At 44.3% G+C, this 13,703-nt stretch overlaps 1 protein-coding gene across 2 annotated transcripts in view; it reads right to left on the bottom strand.

Moving 5' to 3' along the window:
* LOC114452618 (PDZ domain-containing RING finger protein 4) overlaps positions 1–13,703 on the bottom strand; it is a 104,349-nt gene that overhangs the window by 89,094 nt on the left and 1,552 nt on the right. The gene's annotated exons all lie outside the window — the stretch shown is intronic.

The following is a 13,703-nucleotide window of genomic DNA, read 5'->3' as shown; positions in this document are numbered from 1 at the left end:
ACTGTCTGTAGTAGCTGGATTAGGGCCCATTTAATCAATAGTTTTAAGAAAAGTGGCATAGAATAAATCTTCTTTGTGAAGTTTTAGAAATCTTTAGTGCCCCCTCCAGGCAGTGCCAAGAAAGGGAACAACGAGGTAGCACCTATAGGACGGTGCCAAAACCATTCTCAGGAGAAAATGCTCTGAAAACTGTAACCCTTCACAATTTTTTCTGTATACAGTCCACATTTACAGGAGCGACAGCAGCAAAATCCATGTTTTCATTGTTCACAAACAAAGAATGTCCTTTTGTTTCCTTTACTTCTTTGTCAAAGACAGCAGGTGGGAGGAAGCAGTTAAGCTCTGCAGCTCGTTATTGTGGTTCTAACATATACAAACAAACTCCGGAATCAGCCATATTGGTTTTCAGGATTCAGTATACATGTCACCAGCAAAACAGGCACAGCCCTCATCCAGAAAGAGGCGCAGGCAGAAGCAGGGTATTTGCAGCCTGGGGAGGCTGGCAGGAGAAGTTTGCTGTAAAGGGTTAACCCAAACTGTCCTAATTTTAGGCCGTCTAAGCACTCTCCCTCAGCTTAGGGCCACCACAGTCATTCGGTGCATTCACTCACACTGCATGTGATCAGCTTCAGCACTGAGCCATCATCATATGCATGGGCGCTCTCACTCAGGTGATGTGAGATTAAAGGAAATACGAGATAATAACTTGACTTGACTTCTGAGATTTAATGTGCACAACACATGGTGCAATCTCCATCCTCTTATCACATCATCACACTTCAACATCAAACAAGAAATACAAATCAGAAGACAAAGTTAATTCTGCCACGGCTCATTGGGTTGAAAGATGCATTGCAATTTTCTCCGCACAAGCAAATTACGTTTAATGGTTTCTCATCTGTTTATGTTTCCGTGCGCAGCAGGTCAACACTGAGCGCATGAATTATTATCACGCACTGGAGGATGTGAGTGTGTCTTGCTGTGGGTTGTGGGAGCTTTGCAAAGTGACAGAAACATGTACTGGGAGGATAAACTACACGTGTGTCTGGTTAAAGACACAAAAACAGGTTACTTACACTTCGCTCACTCTACCACAGCCTGCTTTACTCCAGTGAAGGATACCCCTCCCCCCACCTGCTATGGAAATGTATGAAAAATAGCCTCGGATTGGCTCAGACAGCAGTCATCCATCAGCGCAGTGACAGAGGACAGTCTCCCACTCTATTGTCCCCCACTCTGAGCGTGTGAATTAAGATGGTCAGATTTGGAATCAGATAACTCCAACCCCACTGCTTTGGCCCTAGGCACATCAATCAGCAGGCAACACAGTATCTGATCTTACACACCCCTTGCCCCAATGTAGACATGAGCTGAAAGTATATCAACCAGCCGACCCAGCAGGCCCTTAGGACAGCACCGCATCCCAGAGACAAGTACTCCTCACAGGGTAAACAGACTCATAAAATCCCCATAGAAGAGCCAATTACGGTAGGAACCTGACATCCCCTTGTCGTAAAAGCTACAGGAGTCGTAACTATCGGACAGAACGTGAAATACAGCTGGTTGTTATTGCCACCCATTTGTGGCGATTAAAAGCCACCCCTGAGACCTGCGGTACCAGCTAAGGAGGGCATTCTGAATGCCTCGCCTCACCGTATGGCACAGCTCCGGGAGGCCTCCGGAGGGAGCTCCCTGTGCCAAGCAATCCTCTCTGTGAATGCCTGATTTATCACCAGTCGTCCACAGCTAATGTACCAGGCACTCTGGCTCTCCTGGTTGGCCCACACTGATGGAAGCCCACTTTATTATTATCTGCGCTGGCATTGAGAACTGAGCAGCCTGTATTATTCATAAGATCACCCACATTTTCTCATCCAAACATGAGATACATTATGCAGAGTGCAAATGCAGGTCTGATTGATGGCCTTTGGTTGTGTACAAACACACGCATTGATAAGATGGAAAGACCCCTGATATAATGTAGCTTTGTAAAGCAGAAAAATTAGATGAGGGTATAAAATGGAATCTACGAGCAACCCGACCAAAATGATGAATCACGCTGCCCCTGCCTCACAAAAAGCAAGCAGCAAGTTCTCCGTCCACAGGCAGCTGACTCCAGACAAAGAGAATACCAAATTATAGAATCACTCAATACACTGCTGAATGGGGCTGAGAAATAAAGTCTTATTATCTCTGCTGACATCTGCATCTGCTGCTGCTCGGGTGAATTTATGATACCACAATGAAACGCTGAATTATGCACACACAAAAAACACGCACACATTGTTTCTCTATGCATTTCCAACCTCAAGCCAATTAAACAGGCTTAAAAAAAAGAATATGGAGTAATGCTGCTGCCTGCAACCAGGGGCCAACTACTCACTTTGATTAGCCACAGCCATCGATTGTAGCCGCCGCTCTGTTGGGAAGAGGGAATTTCGGTCATTTGTATAGACATAGATCCGAAGCATCAAATCATGAGTGTAAACAGAAACAGATGAAATTATGATTTCTCATTTTTATCTCTTTGTCCTTGCACTTCTTCCGTGTTCCTCTCTCTTGATCTTGCCAAAACACACACATAGACCATCACAACTAACCCCCTGAAATCGCCCTCATCAGTAATCTGCACGTTTGAGGCTCTGATAGTCCAAGGCTATTGATTTTACAATGTAGCAACATTCAACGGTCATTTGCAGTGATGAGGGCAGACAATCACAGCCAAATCATCCCTGGCATTCATTAGAAGGCAGGGGAACCAACAAGGAAACCAACTAGTGAGAGTCTATTGAAACTTAATCAACAACTGGAGCAAGCTAATGGCAGAGGCAGGCAAGTGAGTCTTAGTTCTCTCAGTGGGTCACAGCAGCTGGTGGAAGCTGTTAAAACAACTAAAAAGAACTATTATCAATAATAATAGAGCACACTTTTGTGCAAGAGTTTCTCACAATATTTAATTATTGATCCACTCAGGACTACATTCTGTCAAACATACAACACAAAGGGCAAGTTGGCATGCTGTTAAGTGGGGGCTCCATATGATCCACTTCATACAAATACTCTGAACAGAAGCAGAGATCATAAGGGGAGGATGGAGGAAGCCAAACCTAAGTTGTTACCAGGGAAACCGCCTCATAAAAACCTTTTTATTCTTTGGTACAATCTGAATTATTCCTCTGAGGTGTCCATTTCAGGCATTAATGGATGTCCATTATTTTCTGATTGACACATTTATTCATTCTTTTTTTAATGGTTTTTATTTTACCCACTCACATTCTGATTATCCTTTATAGTTTTTAAAGAACCCAGATGAGTAACATCATTCTGTCACTCTGTGACAGCCAAACATCAAGTTCTCATGAAGCAATCTATCCTAATTAGTTTAATAAGTACAAATCAACAACTCCGCCAACATCTGGACAGGCTTAGAAATAACCATCACACTGCTCACGTGTGTCCTTTCTGCCATCTGCTGGTGAGATGCCGCAGTTACACATGCATTCAACTTTGTTGCCACTCCACCCAGGGATCGGGGTTGTAGATTCCAAGTCAGTACACACACAGGAGACATATCTCCAATGATGCCTGCTTTGCTTGTTTTCTACCTAATCTGCCAAACAAGCACCACTTAATGAGAAGCGCATGACGTGCAAAAGCAATGAGCTCTCAGCGTGGGGAGGCTGCAGCCGAGCCAAAATCCAATCTGGAGTGCTGCGATAGGATCAGATGAAGTGAGAGATTGGCGTGGCTCTCTGCTGGCACGACCAGATGGAGGTCTGGTGCCGACACCAGTGCTGCGACCTCAACACCACCAGTTGTACTGTGATCCAATATAGCTGGCTCACTGTAGGTGGTGGTTACACAAACACACATGCAGATCGCTATCGGCCTCCTGCTCGGGATGGTGGAGATCAATTAGCAGGAAATGAAGCAAAGAAACACTGACGTATGTGCACTGCCCCGCGAAAAAACACACACTGCAAAATCCAACTGGGCTGCAGCACTCTCATATGGTCCTCTACTAATGAACAAGCACATAATATTTGCAGTAGTAATCCCTTTGCCTTACGTTTACCCAAACAGACTGCACAAGACTCGAGACACTAATAACACTAATAACTATGCATAAGATTCACACCTACAAGACCACACATCTCTATAACAATAAGCCCAACTTTGAGACCATAATACCCTAAATAATGTAGCTACTGCCTGCTTAAGATTTCAATTATCTCACTGACAAAAAGAACAGTTGACAAGCCTGCATAAAACAATTACTTTCCTTTCAAGACGCTGAAATTAGGAGGATTAAAACTCAGCCGGACAACAGCAATCATAATGAATATTTATTCCATTCAGCTAATTAAAAGCCTTCCAGCAATAACAGGAAGGTGATGATTGGAATGGAATTAGACTGTGCTATCTGGCTGCAAAAGCAATACGCTGGGCCTGTCACTAACTAGATCCTAAGAGGTTATGCTACAGTGAGCAAACACCACTCTGTGGCTATTACAGGAAGAAGTTACTCATTCACTGAGATGAGGGAGACTTGACAACTGATGTTTCCATGTGCATGTTCTGTGTTGTTGTTGTTCAGAGTCTTATGTATGTCAACATATGTCGATAAATCAACATTTTTTAGGGGGAAAAAAGTCTGGCTAATTGTCTTTGCCTAACATTTAAAGGAGCAGTTACTTCTCGGGTGTAGTCATTTCTGTACTATATTCTATTTTATTCCATTTAACTCTTGCTCTGACTGTCGGTGTTGTATTGCTGCTGGTACCCAAATTTCCCTGAGGGACCTTCCCAAAGGGATTAATAAAGAATATTCTATTCTATTCATTTCAAAGCCGGTGGGGTAAAACAATTCTACTGAGAGATTACGCCTATAAATGACGGTAAACTCTTGCGGGCACTTCTTTTTAGCAGCAACAACTAAAGCTGTTCTTAAGAATGATGAATAATTTAGTTACATAAAAATAAAAGCACCCCGCCTCTCACCCATAGGGGTGGGCTCCGGCCCCCCGTGACCCTGCACTGCAGGACAAAGCGTGTTTGGATGATGGATGGAAAAACAACAGGTGACACTACAGTGATACAGATAAGAAAAATTATTATGTGCAAAGACTGTTTTCAAATGTATTTTTTGGGTAAGATGATGTAAATTATTTACATGTGCAGCTATTGTTATGTCTGGTGCGTCATTTCAGTTAGTGAACCGTGTAATTAGTGTTTACAAAACACGAAGAGACACGTGTCCCTAAAAAGTCACCGCGTTTGCAGATTTGCACATCTGCAGGGGATTGTGGGTACTTAAAGAATGTCACAGACAGACACCTCCGGGAGTTATTATATGAACAAAAGACATGTCATGAGGCACTCAAAGCACTGGAAAACACAGCTAATTCGATCATAAAGCTCCCTAGAAAGGAGCCAAACATCCTTCTGGTCGTGCAGATTTTCCCAATATTTACTGTCTTTGTTTTAAGCTAACTTGCTGCTTGTTGGTGCTTGTGAGTGATGTGACAGTGGCATCTATCTTCTGCTGTCAAATTGCAGGTTAAATCAGTGTTGCACACATGGAGTGAAGGGCATTATGATGTCACAGTGAAGTCTCTAATTCATTAGTTTGAATTCTCATGAATTCTTGTTTGGCATCCTGCTTATACTGATCTTGTTTTTACATGACTGGCACAGATGTCATATGGACACCGCTGCAGTGTCTAAGGTGAGGTGAACATTTGTACATTTTCTATTGTTGTAGTACCACAAAGTAAATCCTTCATTTGTCCGGAGAAGGCAGAGACCGAAAACTGAAACCGAGACTACATCCGTGTGGGGAGATACCACAAGAGATAATTGATCAGGATTTCTGTCTGTTTGTTGTGTGAGTGTGTGTGGGGTGAACGGCCGTTGTTCTTTGTGCATGTGTGTCTGTGTTTCCAGGAATGATCTATGCTAATGTGTGTGCAGATTTAAGACAAAACGCTCCACTGTTTTCTTTCAGTCAATGTCCTACGCAGGCGAGCGCTGGCCTTCAGGATGAAATGAGAGCAAGGACTCAGAGGAGCAGGCTTGTTTTGATCCCTCGTCTTGGCAGGCGCACACTGCCGTGCCAGTGTTTGCTAATACCCTGGACGCACCTGGCATATTACACAGGCTTATATCCCGCTCCTCAACACCTCCCTAATGTGCTGAAGAGGTCTCCCATTGTACAGTTGTTTCTCGGACTATATGGAGCCTCTGCCCAGATGTAATTAAGTCCTAATCCTCCTGTCGACAAAGGCAGGAGGCAGCCTTAATTCAGTTTGCAGATGAATGTGTGGTGAATACAGTCTGCAGGAACAAAGCTTTGAAGACGATGATGCACGTCCACTGAAAGGCCAAAGGAGATGTCATAGTCTTCACTGACAAAAGCCACGATCCAGGAGGCTTTTCAAGGCAGCGTTTGTACAGTTGTAGTATCTTTCTGTTAAAGAGAGAAACCACTTTCATCATGATGTGCTGACAAACTCTGCTTCTCGTCTCAGATATGTGCTGACACACGTATCTGAGTTTAGAGGCAGAGTTAACATGCACCACCATCTTGATTTCGATCCGTTTACTCCAGGTAGCATACCCATGTTTCTTACAAGGAGTTATCAAGGTTACTGACACTAGCACTGCGGTGTTTACATGCACAGAATATAACCAAGACACTGTACAATAAACCATATATCCAGGTTACTCATGCACATGTGAACACACTCCTTTGGGAGGTTCCATTTCCTCACACACCGGTCCGGCAGCCAGTGAAATTAGGAATAAAGCCCTGACCCCCACAGTCAAACCAGGATTATATAGGTTGTTCAGCTGAGCATCTTGCTTGAAGCTAGGACAGCTGGAATGGAGCTGGACAGTAAAGCAGCTCACATTAGCAATGCGGCAAGCTGGTTAGACATTTCAGGCATAACACTGTAGATGTTATTTCTTCTCGACCGGAAAAAGGTAGTTTGTCCTCTCTGGGTGGGAGGAGAGCTCCTGCCCCAAGTGGAGGAGTTTGTGTATCTCGGGGTCTCGTTCACGAGTGAGGGAAAAATGGAGCGGGAGATTGACAGACGGATCGGTGCAGCTTCCGCAGTAATGCGGTCGCTGTACCGATCTGTTGTAGTGTGTCGATTTACCGGTCAATCTACGTTCCTACCCTCACCTATGGTCATGAGCTCTGGGTAGTGACCGAAAGAATGAGATCGCGAATACAGGCGGCCGAAATGAGTTTCCTTTGAAGGGTGGCTGGGCGCTCCCTTAGAGATAGGGTGAGAAGCTCAGTCACCAAAGAGGAGCTCGGAGTAGAGCCGCTGCTCCTCCACATCGAGAGGAGCCAGCTGAGGTGGCTCGGGCATCTGTTTCGGATGCCTCCTGGACCCCTCCCTGGGGAGGTGTTCCGGGCATGTCCCACTGGGAGGAGGCCCCGGGGAAGACCCAGGACGCGGTGGAGAGACTATTTCTCTCGGCTGGCCTGGGAACGCCTCGGAATTCCCCCAGAGGAGCTGGAGGAAGTGTCTGGTGAGAGGGAAGTCTGGGTGTCCCTGCTTAGACTGCTGCCCCCGCGACGCGGCCCCGGATAAGCAGTTGAAGATGGATGGATGGATGGATGTTATTTCTTTGTATTCATCTCTTGATGTTATAAACTCTGTGCAATTACATTTTATGTTAAGCCCCAGACAGATGATAAATGACGGACACTCAAGGCTGGTTGATAAAGTCCAGTGCCTCAGCTGAAACCTTTGCTTTGTTACAGAAGCTGTGTAAATCCAGGGCTGATATTTTTATAATGATCAACCATTTTGTATATGAAAACCAGTAAGTGGCGTTTACTTGAAATTATGATCCCTGCGTGTTGTTTTTACTTGGTTACAGAGCTCCGGCTCCAACTCCTCACTGTGGAAAGTCTAACCACAACTTTACCTCATCACACACTCCTTACAAGCTGTGCAGCGACCACTGCTGTGTGCACGCACAGAGCCAGCTCTGCACATGTGAACATGCTGACTCAAGTCTTTTAGTGTAATCTCCCTGTAACAGCTGTAGGTTAAACCACATGTTTATCAAGCATAGAGGGAGTTCAAAAGATGTCAGGTCCCTGACTAACCAAACCCCCCCAGTGATGGTAAAGATGGGAACAGAGGGGGCGACTGAGAGCGGATGTGACCGCAGACATTAAGTTGGTGAATCAACTTCACAACAAGTCATTTTCTCCAGTGTTTAGTTGCACAAAAGCTTCTTTGTACAAAGAAGAGCTTTTATCAATAATGAGTGTAGTAGGAGGTGTACTGTACATCATCATGTGTTCCAGCTGTGCATAGAGGGTGTCACAGCGCGGATGGATGTGCATGTACTCCATCTATGCCTGCATGTCTGCCTGAAACCTGAAAACAACACACTACCAACAGAAAGAACCTGGGAATGTCATCAGCTGTGAGTTCACTACAGTCTTTTCCAGATGTTGAATCCTGAACGTCAGGCTCTCACTCTGCAGTCATTAAGGTGTGAGCAAAGCCGAGTCTTTCCCTCCTTGGATAAATGAAATGATAAATCCCCACAGTCATTAAGCGCTTCCTGTAGTACACCTGGGTGCAGAGCTACAGCTCGATATGCAGCATGAACATCTGCCCGGTTCAGATCTCATTACAGGGAGACACACAAAGTGGAAAAAACAAAGTCAATACTGGAACCATAATGTAATAAATCTAGAATTCAGAACGCTCTAACATGTGGACGCACACCCAACACACAGGGTACAAGAGTTTTATTTGTTCAAACTGAGTATTTAGATTCGTTTTAGAGTGGCATTAAGGAGTTAAACTCTCAGCACGTGGCTTAAATGATTAACTGCAATTATTATTTTATATTATTATTTATTGACAAACTGGTTAGTCTATAACCAGGAACTATATCTTCCAATGGTGATCGATCGATCAACGTAACAAAGAACTGGTGTCATGACTTGAGGTTTTTTTATTAGCAACCACTGTAATGTCACCTGTACAGAGAAAAACAACAATAAACGCTAAAAACAAGGAATCACATGAAGCTAATGGATGCTAATCTATTAGCATATTATAGTTTTCTACCAAAAATGTTACCAAAAACACTGTTAACAGCTGTTTTTTTTGTAATTGTTGAACAGATACTGCCGTATGGGAGATCAATAAAATACAACATCAAACTCCCATTTCTTAAACTGGGATGTAACTCACTGTGTTTCTGTTACTTTTCTGCTAAACTAAACAAAGAGAGTTGCTGTTGTGCATTAGAGTGTTTGTAGTTTGTCTGAAATGCGAAAAAAACATTAATCAGCCTTAACGTTGCATAATCAGGGAGATCATCTGCCAGAGGTCAGGTCACCCAACATTCAGCAGACATTAACATTAAAAAGAGGCCTTTCGGCAGGTAGGCACAAATTCACCCAGAGTGCTCTCTTTTACGAGCGCGGTGGTCTTTAGCAGAACATTTTTCTTTTTCACACGTCCTGCCTAAAACAACACATGCAGCCTGCTAAGGTAAACACACACACACACACTGAGGGTTCTATATGGAGAGCCGCAGCCATTGGTTTGGTCCAAATCCACACCCTTGGAATCTGGAATATCCTAATCTCCATATCTGCCTCACAACGTTGGAAAAACATCTTGTTTGCCAAACTAACACCTATGAAAATACGAGCTGAAATACTCCAACTAATGAAAATCTAATGAACACGCAGGTGAGATAAGGATCGTCGAGACATTCCACAAGACCTCTGCTAAAGTGGCATTAAATAATAAAGAGTTTATCTATAGAAAAACACCTGACGGATCGAAATGCTGCTGTTAGCGGTTTTATATGAGTGTGGAGAATTGGAAAGGAAAAAGGAAATTGTGAGCAGGGCGGTCCCTCTCTCACAGGCGAAGGACAAACAGTTTACATGGTGTAAATTCTGAGTAAATGGAGTCCCAAACAGAGCAGAACAGGTACAGAAAACACCACCAGAGGGCCAAAACACACACACAGCATGACAGCTGCGACACACACAGCACTCCATCAGCCAATCCGAGGCTGCCTGTGAGGAGAAACAGAGACCAAACTGTAAACCAGCGACTTTTTCTTCCATTTTCATCAAAGTGCTTTGGGGAATTGGAGCACAACAGGACTATAAAGCTGTCTAGACAGGCAGTAAAAAGACGTGTACAACTGATGTGACCGTCAGACATCTGCCTTTGTTTGAGGCAACATACATAAATGTTTTTTTTTTTTTCCTCAGGTGGTTAAATTTGATTTATTTTCCTTCAGCTGAGCCAACACCCAACTTAGGAAATCAAATCAGATGACATGGAAGCTTCTGGTGAAGCAATCTTTTCTTTTCATCTTTCGTTATGGAAGCAAACAAACTGGACCACTTTCGTCTCCGCCTGTCACGCAAGACTGGATGTTGATGACACCGATACTTAAGCTCTGTGCTCTCTTCTCTCTCTCCTCCACCCTTTTCTCTTGATTTCAACATAAAGAAGAGGCAGCTGCAGCGGCTGTACTCCCTCTCTCAACCAGGTGAAAAGCGCCTCTGAAGTGTCACAGTCTGATAGATTTTTAGTCGCCTTTCAACAGCTTCGGTGACGGATGATGAAAAATACTATCCAATAGGAACTATATGAAAAATACTCCCCTGGTTTCCCACTATTTTAGCTGACTCAAAAGTCAAGAGTCTGCTGTTTTACCTCAGCTGTGGTTTCATGTGTGAGTCCATCTGGTTTTACACAAGCATACAGTATGAGCAAATGACATGGTCAAATGAAGGTCAGTGTGTTTTTTCCAATGCTGACTAATCCTGTTGCCATTTCAGGGATCTGCCTTACTTCCATTATCCTTCTCAACATAGCAGAACTGTCAGCCTGACTCACAGCCACAGACTACGCTCACCCGTCAGGCCAGTGAGGGCGCACACAATCAGCCGGATCTAGATCGGTCCATCTCTGAGGTGCACGGAAAAATACAGCCAGACCTGCATTCAGTCACACACTTAACAGCAGTCAGCTGCCACCGAGCAAAGGCTTTCTGTCTGTTTCTCTCTTTTCAAGCCAAAGTTCTAAAGACGCTCTCTCAGTGAGCTGTTTTCTGCAGCAAGCATGAGCATCGTTGGTGTTCAAGAACAGCTGGCAAATGTGAGAGTGCTTCATGTAGCCAGGGCCACCTCAACAGTACGTCATGTTTCATGTTGGATTGGATCAGCAGGGGAACTGGCTGGTAAAAAAAAAAAAACTGATTTCTCTAGAGAATTTTAAAGGAACACAACCTGGTGGAGCAGATGGAAACTGGTAACATCATTTAATTATTAAGTAGTGGGACCAATAAAGTCTATTTATCTATCCTTGATCTATACCATTACTTGCCACATCTGTGTTAATGGAAGTGTGATATACTTCACAGAAAGAAAGTCTGTGTTTAAGATACATAATGAAGCTGTTAAGCCTCTTAAAAGACAGCAAAATGCATGTGATTGCCTGCTCCCGTGTGTGTGGGTGTGTGTGCACATCTGTGTGAGAGCGAGTGAGCAGAGTGGAGGAAAACTCCTGGTAGAAGCTCATGTGTTCGCTATAAGGATAAAGTGTACAGTGTAGGTAGAGTGGCAAAGCACTAAAGCTGCAGCACCTCAGAGCGTCAGGTGTCAGGTCTCTGAAGCTGCTCTCGGCGACCCTGTGCTGTCTGAATACAGGATTTCTAAACATCCAAAACATTTCTACAGTTCATCTGGCTGTGCTGTGGGTAAAACGTCTGTGCTGAATTGACTCCACCCTGAGCAAGGAAAGGCAAAGCTCTGCTCTTCAGACACATGCTGCGACCTCTGGCCTGCATCTTTGTGGAGAACTCATACGGCAGCACAAAATAATGGGTTCACTCACAGAGCTTTTAAGAATAAAGATGACCTAAGCACACAGACTGGTATGGACGTCATCGAGTGTCACCTCAGACCAAGCGGCAACCTTCGGGGCTCAAAGTTGAAGCCTATGCGGAAGTGTCAAAACTTGCAATTCATGCCGCAACTGCTGGGGGCTGGCTCCAAAAGCGAGTCATTTCCCATAGACTCCCATGTTAAAATGGCCGACTTCACAGCAGAAAAGAACATGTTTACAGCCTGGTACAAAAAAAACACTCTGGTCTCAGATGATAGGTTCTCTTCTAGTGTCAATTGTACAGGGGGTGAATTTTTTTACAACTCACTTGTTTCAATTGTATTCGGACTTAAAATTACGCCTAATTATGGGCGTTGCCGCTTGAGTGACAGACAGTTGACGTATCACAGCGTGAGTTTCCTGCTTCCACGATCGCCCGCCCCCCTAAACCCCGCTCGTGCTCCCCCTCTTTGTCCATATTTGGAGTTTTGGCGGACGTGACGCTGCCAACATGGCGGCGGTCATCAACGTCCCGGAACCTCCCACCGAGCTTCAAAACGGCTCTTCAGAAACAAACGGGTGACGTCACGGAAGCTCTGTCCATAGTTTTTACTGTCAATGCCTCAGACTCATGACAGAGTGACACCTGGTCAGCTACCCGAGTCAGTTTCCAATGTGCAGAGTGGTCCTGACCATCGTGACGAGACCAAGCCAGAACGAGCTGCCTCTGGACATTGATGGAGGCTGAGAAAGCCAGACATTCCCAACACACAGCACTCACTGTGACAGGATTTAACACAAACCTGTGTGGAGTTCATGCAGTGCAGGTGCTGCTGTCTCTTAAAAACTATGTGAAGTCATCTACCTTTCTATTTCCACAAATTCTACTTTACACTAAAGCTGTTCAAATGAATGCAGAACAGAAGCATCTCCGGTGGCCTCGTGGATGTCACTGTATTTAGCCATCCAGATAGCGTGCTGTGCAAGAATGGAAATCTTGACAAGCGTAACTAAAGTAGCTCAATAAACGCTCAATTAGTCTTGTTTTCCAACCACACGAAATCTTTTGACGATCCATAACTGCTACTGGGATGTTTACCAGTCTTCCAGCTCTATTGTCCACGCAGACAGAAGTTTAACAAATTCCAACAAAGTGGAATTTCCACTAAACTCTAAAACTTTGTTTGATGAACTGCAACTACAACAGCCCTGCCGAGTATTGGAAAATCCATTTGGACAGCAAGAAAACACACAGTGAGAAAACTATTAAAGACGCATTAGAGACGTTTTTAATAAGAAAAAGAGGGCTGAAAATAGACGCTGCGTTTCTGCCCAGCGCTGGCAGAGCAGAGTGAACGCTTTTCCACATTAATCAAAAGTGAGTCTGTTGCACTCACAGCGTGCTGCAGGCAATTAGCGAGATACTTTATGTGACCATTACCACGATTAAACCCATCCACCCTCACCAGAAGCCCGAACACAACACAGTCGCTGGCCAGACGGTTGATAACACAAACCGTTGGGCTGATTTCTACGCTTACATCAGGTCTTTATATCCTTTGCAACAACAAGGACTCTGGAGCAGTTAGCAGCAGTGTCTATAAGGTGTAAACCCTTCAATTACAAGCTGACATGGATGAGGTTGTAAGCAATTACACAAGAATTTCATGCAGCCTTGAGTAAACATTATGCGAAAGCACAGAAGCAAACAGGCAGCGATTAACTTTTAATCCAGGCCGTTAACACCGAAAACAAGCAGCAGCAGCAGTTAGTGAATTAACCCATTAGCAGAAAAGT

Source organism: Parambassis ranga, chromosome 19, assembly GCF_900634625.1.
Source record: "Parambassis ranga chromosome 19, fParRan2.1, whole genome shotgun sequence".
Lineage (NCBI taxonomy): Eukaryota > Metazoa > Chordata > Actinopteri > Ambassidae > Parambassis > Parambassis ranga.
The sequence above is the reverse complement of the archived record's forward strand: the minus strand, read 5'-3'. Positions and strand labels throughout refer to the sequence as shown.